This window comes from Uranotaenia lowii, chromosome 2 (genome assembly GCF_029784155.1).
Source record: "Uranotaenia lowii strain MFRU-FL chromosome 2, ASM2978415v1, whole genome shotgun sequence".
NCBI classification, from domain to species: Eukaryota; Metazoa; Arthropoda; class Insecta; order Diptera; family Culicidae; genus Uranotaenia; species Uranotaenia lowii.
In genome coordinates, this window is record NC_073692.1 from 27,759,810 (window position 1) to 27,767,349 (window position 7,540).

The window sequence follows — 7,540 nt, forward strand, 5'->3', positions numbered from 1 at the left end:
ATTTCCTTTCGGTGTTCATTTTTACGCTTTAATAAACTCGAGCGTGTGTTTTCGAGTTCGTGCTAACCATTTTTTCCTCTATCTCTCACATTTCCTAAGGCTTGTTCTTCCTGAACATTAATTTTCTGTTTATTCTTTGCGGATTTCGACAAAGGGAGGTAATTTCATGGTTGATGACGGTAGGGTTTAGCCGCCGTAAGGCGATGGGAAAACACAAAATCCCTATTTGTGGGTCCGCTCCTTTGAAGGATTTGAATTTGAAGGAAGATAACCTTAATTCAATGAAACATGAGAATTCGAGAACACGAGATTCGCATTCAGATTTCAAAGTTCAGTTGAAATATGACATCTAGGTTTGGTTTGGCAAGACCTTAGTGAAGATTTTGAATTTCTGTTTGGTATTTAGCATCTGTGGTTATGCAAGTTTTGAATAAATTGTTAAAAAAAAAATCCTTAACGATAAAGTTTTTCGTAGAACAATAGCTGTTTTATTCATGAAATAAACTTAGTTTAAGAATTTAGATTCTGATTTCGGTAATTATAATTGAATTTGAAACACAAATATGGATTTAATTCAGAGGCCAAATTCAGAAAAGGGTCAGAACCAGCCGAAGAGTCTTGAAAATTAAGTTCTTTATCCCCTTTGGTTATGCAATTTTTGAAAAAAAAAATCTTCAACATTTTTCCTTAGCGAAAAAATGGGTTTGAGAGAGTTTATTATGAAGGCTTCTGTGGTCGGTGCCACGAATGAATAAAATCTTTCGCAAACATATGATGGCAACATTTATTTAAGGTTGCTTGAATTTTACACCCATGTTATTTCCCACCTCACATTATAAACAAATCGACTTCCGTGCATCTTCGCTGCCTTGCGGGTTTCGCCTCGGTTGCTTTGGAGCGGCTCCCTGGATCTATTCGGCACACGCCTGGGATTCGCCCCAGTCAACGCCCTCAGCAATCCGTAGGTTCACACCTGTTCTCGTCACCCACGCTGAACGATTCGCACCACCTGTCCGATTCACTCTCGTTCACCTTCGATACGCGTGCAATACCGCTTGCTGGCACACTTGCAACACCGCTTGCTGGCACACGTGCAATGCTGCTCTCTGGCACACGAGTGATGCCGTTTGTCACTCGACGAATCTTGGACACCGCCAGGTGCACCTCTAGACATGCACTCTCACTCGTCGTACGGAGATTCGGACCACACCACGGATTTTCGCTCGTGTCCCCGCAGAATGTCATCCGCTGACCGATGATGCTTTGATACCTGCGGCCTCGTCTTACCGAAACCACACCTTGTCGGCCCACACGAATAGATGTGCAGCACCTAGTCACTCCTGGCTCTAAGAAGGGTTGTCTTTTCGTGGATTTCTGCCTCCCTCGTCGTTCGTCGATCGCCCAGCAGAAACTTAGCACACCCCGTGTGCTCCGAATCGACAAGCCTTATGCCTTTCTAGGCCGTCGAGACAATCCGGACTTCGATCGAGCTTTCGGTCGCAAAAGTGCAACAAAAGTTGTCCCCGATGTTGGAACAACAGGATGATGAAAAGAATGTCACGCAAAGAAAAGGTTTGCGCAAACAGGCTTGCACAAAGAGATTGCGCCAAAGGAAGTTGCATAAAAGGTTCCGTATAACAGGTCGTAGATGAACAAAGAAAAAAGAAGGGTCGCTCTCGACCTCTTTTGATGGTTGTTTCCTTCTTGGCTGGCAATTTTCCGGGCGTCTGTGGCCCTTTTCTTTGTTGGCCGATAGCTTTAGCAAGCCTTTCCGGTTTGCTCGGATATCTATCCGCTGAGCCACCCTCGTGCTTCCGGATGTGCCTCCGGATGTTTACGGATTATGATGATGAGTAGAAAGGCAGTGATGGCTAATTTGTAGCCCACGTTTTTTCGCCCGTTCCGGCAGTCGTCCTGCTCGGAAGAATCCGATGGCGGCCAATCGGTGGAGCGAGCCTGTCGATGCCTGCTTTTCCGGGGACCAGAATGGGTAAAATCGACGACGGCTTTTCCCTACCGATGGCGCACCTTCACGACGCGTGTTTTTTACTTTTCACCGGAAACACGAATGAGCAAGCAATGTTGCCAAGTTTCCTAATTTCCTCGTGTTATTTTCGATTGACGGCTCTTCACACGCTAAACGAAGTCCACTCAAAAAGTGCGTTTTTCTTCGTCGTATCTTGTTTCAGTGTTTTTGCTTTTTACACTCCGAGAAAATTTCCAATATTTGTGCAGTGCGTATTTGTATCTGTATGAGGGGAATGGGTAAACAAAAATGTTTGCAAAATGCGCTCTTATCGTATCGTCAAATATAAGGAATAATTAATTGTAACAAGTTCAGAACAAGAATTTATAATTCAGAACTCAGATATAAAATTTAGATTCTGAGTTCCAAATTAGAATACATTTTGAGATACAGATTCGGAATTCAAATTCATAGGTCAAATTTTGAACTTACCATTCTTTTCAGAATTTAGATTAATAAATTAAGTCCGCCGGTGGAAGCAAAGCCAAACAAGTCATCGATAAGGAATACAAAATGATTTTTTATACCCTCTTAGTTTTAAGTTTAAAAATTGAGGTTTTAGATTTTTCCCAGATCTTTGTTTTTTGTTAAATGACTTCTTCAGCTGAGCTTTTACTTGAACTGAGGATTCGAAACTAAAAACAAATCTTTTTTTTGTTTCGATTATAGTCGTTTTACCATCTTTATGGCATTCGCGACTTTATCAACGTTGCAGTTGGCGGATCGTTATTGAAAAACTATCCGGTACAACTGTGTTCGATGTTTACTCTTGGGCTCGAACTCGCAGACATCGGCTCAGGAGACAACCGACTTGCCAACTGAGCTATATCACAAGCCCTAAAAAACAAAACGATTTTATAAAATTACAAATATAGTAGATTTCGGATTCAGGGTCCAAATTAGATTTTTTTCTGAAATTTTGAAAAAAAAAGACTTTAAACAAAGAATTTAAATCGCAATCCAGATTTTAATGTTGCATTCACCTTCAGAATTCAAATTCAGATTCGGAATTCAAATTAGGACATCAAATTATAATTTCAGATTGAATGTGAGATTCGGGTTTTTTAGTTTAGCTAGGCTCTTAGTTTAAATTTTGAATTTCTGCTCGGAGTTCAGATCAAGATTCCGAAATAAAATTCACATTCAGAACCCAGATAAAAATTTCAATTCAGATTGGGAAGTCATGTTAAGAATAATAATTATGAATTCAGAATTAGAATCAAGCTTGAGAAGTCATATTAACCCTCTTAAACCCAATCCCAGATTCAGATTCAGCTTCAAATTAAGAAGACAGATTCATAATTCAAATATAGAACTTGTGTTTAAAATTTAGTGTTTTTCGCACAGCTCAGGGAATTTAGCAAGAGGAAAAGCGAATGATTTTCCGGCTAGATACGGTAGAACAAAAAACACGTCTGATTTGCACAACGGTTAGATTTATTCTAGTCCTTTTCAAATGGGAAGTGGTGCCAATAGATTTATAGCAAGGATATAATATTATGGAAACACAGGGGTGTATTCAAGGGTACATTTATTTTTCAATCGTTCATTTAGATAAAGATTTTTCATTCGAAATTTTAATTTCGAAATCAGATTCAGATTTAAGAGATGATGAGTTGAGTTGTTAATCAAATCACTATCCTCTTATTCTGAACCATTTTTTAGTAAGGTTGAGCTCTTGAAAGGTAACATCCTAGGCTACGCGCCACCGCCAGCCTTCAATATTGTAGTTCACTTAATTTATCCAGTTGTAGAAAAAACACATAAAAAAAGGAAGACTCGAACCTGCGATAGCAGCGCGAGAGTTCCAAGCGCTACCCTAACACCAATTCAACATGTACCTATTTCAATGACATTATTTAACTGTTTGATACGTTCGTCGCCATGGGACCCATATTCATGTGACGGGTAAGTATCCAAATATAATTTACACTTCCACAAGCGGAAACTTGCAGTACTTCATAATTTACACTATGTAGGAAAAGCCGAAGGCCGATTGCCCGAAAGATATTAGGCCGATGGTCGCTAGGCCGATGGTCGCTAGGCCGAATGGGTTAAAAGGCCGACGGATGTTCGGCCGAATAGAACAATAGACCGAAAGGGACATTAGGCCGAAGGTCATTTGGCCGAATATTATCTGGCCGAATGGATGTTCGGCCGAATGGTCATTTGGCCGAATGGTCGTGAGGCCGAATCGTCGTAAGGCTAAATGATCGTAATGAATAGTTGCTAAGTCAATAACAAATCTTTTACACTTGTCTGTATGTTAGGCCGAATGGTCGTTAAGCCGTATGGCTGCTAGGCCGAGTGGACGATAAGCCGAATATTCATAAAGCCGAATGGTCATTAGGCCGAATGGTCGTAAGGCTGAATTCAGCCTTATGACCATTCGCCCCAACATGCAAACATGCGTTAATTTGTCTCATCGGCCTGGCATACATTCGGTCTTATGACTATTCGGCCTTAAGACGATTCGGCTTTACGATCATTCGGCCTAATGACCTTTCGGACGAACATCCTTTCGGCCTTGCGTCCTTTCGGCTGGATAACCGTCAGCCGAATAACTCATTCGGTCTATTGGCCTATTCGGCCAGATAACCCATTCGGCCTCACGTCCTCATGACTTTCGGCCGAATGACCCAGCCTCAAATACTTAAATTTGTGTTTTTTTTTTCTAAACACTTAATCAGCGATCACACACAGGAGAACGCAAGAAAAAGAGCCATAATTTCAATTGCATATAGGTTAAGGTTCAAAGAATTTGTTCATCACATATCCGGGCCGGACAAATCCGAGCTATTTTATCTTAATACCTGACAAATTCCAAGCGTTTGATTTCAAAACTGACAGCTAAACACCGGGTCCCAGGAAAATAAAATTAGAAAAAATCAAGGAAAAAAGACTTGAAAAAAAGAGGTTTTCATCCAAACTCAACAGCAGATTCGAAATCGTATTTTAGGCTTCCATAAAAGCGTTCATGGTTATTTTTATGAAACTTGCTCGAAAAATTTCGTTTTGGACGTTTACAAGTTTTGTTTGATTGATTAGATCCTAGTCTTCAGCCATTCAACTTATTCTATAATATGACTTATTCTATAAATGACACTTCATAACTACAGTAGATAATTGTTAATTTGTAAAAGAGCTTTTCACAATTCTATTTTTGATTTGTTCTCTGGGCATGCTTAGTTGAGAAATATCGACGTTTGCGTTGTGAAATGCCCACATTCGGTGCATTGGTTCGTTTCTGGCGTAGTTCTGGATCTGATTTCCTAGTTGAAACGGCCTTACGCTTCGTACGGAGATATACAAGATAATGAATACGGCGAATGATATCTTCCACAGATTAAATTCACACTGCCCTTGATCATCGAAAATTCATGGGAGTATTGTTCCGTTCGATACGATCGACCATACGATCGATCGACGATACGAACGACCGATCGACGAAGGCGTTCGATACGATCGACCATTCGATACTGCTCAAGAAGCTGGATGCGCATGGAATCAGGGGTGTAGCGAATTCTCTCTTTGCAAGCTATGTCACGAAGCAAGCCTAGGATGGTCTCAGAGCCAATTACCAAGCTACGAATCACGCTGTTTACTAATAAATATTGAACCATTAAGTGTTAGAAGAGAATTTGCTGCAATCTCCTTTGTAAACGACATAATTAATCAGCGTGTTCAGTCTACTTATCTACTAAATCAGTTAAACTTTTATTGTCCAAGTCGCCAGTTGAGAACCAGAAATCTGTTTATTTTAACCTCTGCTCGAACTGATTATGGTAAAAATAGTCCAATCAATTGTCTAATGCAGAATTATAATAAAAACTACCAGAACATAGATTTTACTATGTCTAAACAGCAGCTAAAAAGTGCTTTTTACGGCAACAGGCACTTAGGAACCAAATATTGTAGTATTTAAAGTAATATTAAGATTGTACTACTAGTTTTAAGTATATAAATGTAGCCTACGATGTTTGGCGAAATAAATAAATAAAAAAAATAAATAAAAGAATAGGAGACAGTTTGTGCAAATCAATCGCACGACAAGCGATCTAGGAAACCTACCTGTAGGAGTTCCTCAAGGCAGCAATTTGGGGCCCCTCCTGTTCATCCTGTACGTAAACGATTTAAACAAACTTCAGTTGAATGGTAAACCTAGACTTTTTGCTGACGACACTTCATTGTCGTATGAACACACTGATGTTAGCAGAATAATATCTCAGATGTCAGAGGATCTCGTTACCCTACAAGGATACTTCGACGCCAACCTACTGTCTCTGAACGTTGATAAAACTAAATACATCATCTTCAAATCAACAAATCGACCAATCGACTGTCATAGCCACCTACAAGTTGGCCAAACGGTGATTGAATAGGTCCAAAGTTTCAAGTACCTCGGGCTAATCTTTGACGAGCTTATCAAATGGGATGTCCAGTCCATATAGAACGATTACGGAAGGAACTTAGTGCTATACACAGCATAATGTGGAAGATATCGAGATTCGTTCCTACCAAAAATCTTATTTGCCCGTATCATGCATTTGTGCAATCTAAATTGCAATACATGGTTTCCATTTGGGGAGCCGCAAGAAAAACCAATATAAGATCACTACAATCTATGCAAAATACATGCCTCAAGGCGGTCTATAAAAAATCCAGACTTTTCGGCACGCTTAGCTTGTTTCAAGATGCATCGCCGTCTATTCTACCTATAGCCGCACTAATAGAACTTCAGAGTATCGTACAGATCCACAACCTGCTGCACAATCCGTTGTTCCACCACAACAAACAACTTTTGTATCAGGATCATAGGTTTCCAACACGTTCGAGAGGAAATCTAACACAGATAAGGGCGAACACCGAGCATATGAAGAGATCTCCTGAGTATTTTAGCAAAATGAAATACAACAGTCTACCACAACACCTTAAACTCATAAAAAATAGAGCCAATTTCAAACGACAAGTTACAGTTCACCTGAGGACTAATTTACCTAACTTTCTAGTGTAAAGTTTTAAAAACAAACTCGATCGCTGTACCAGCTACAGATCAACCAATTCTCCAAAGCCTCCTTAACAGAGAGTAATCTCACTGGAGGCTCAGAAAATGTCAAGTTCCTCACTTGGAAGATTACTGTCACTAATTGCCACAAACCATTTTTATCTCGTCCTCTCCACCAGCCACCTCCGCCACAACCACCACCGCCGCCACCCTCCACAACCGCCACATGCCGCTAACCATCACCACAAAACTGAAAAATTAAAATTATGAAAAGTGAAGAAAAGAAATATTGTTAAACTTTACAATTGTATTAAGCAAACAAAATAACTAATAAAAATGAATAAAAAGTGAGGAGGTTTTATGCCTTCGGGAGAATGGTCTTGAAAGTAACCAACTCCCGGGGGCTTTTCCCTGCTCAAATAAAAAAAAATTGAATCCTTTAGAAACAGTGCGTTGATCAATTTTCTACGGGTTTCCAGCGTGTCCAAACCTACCAGCATGAGCAAGAC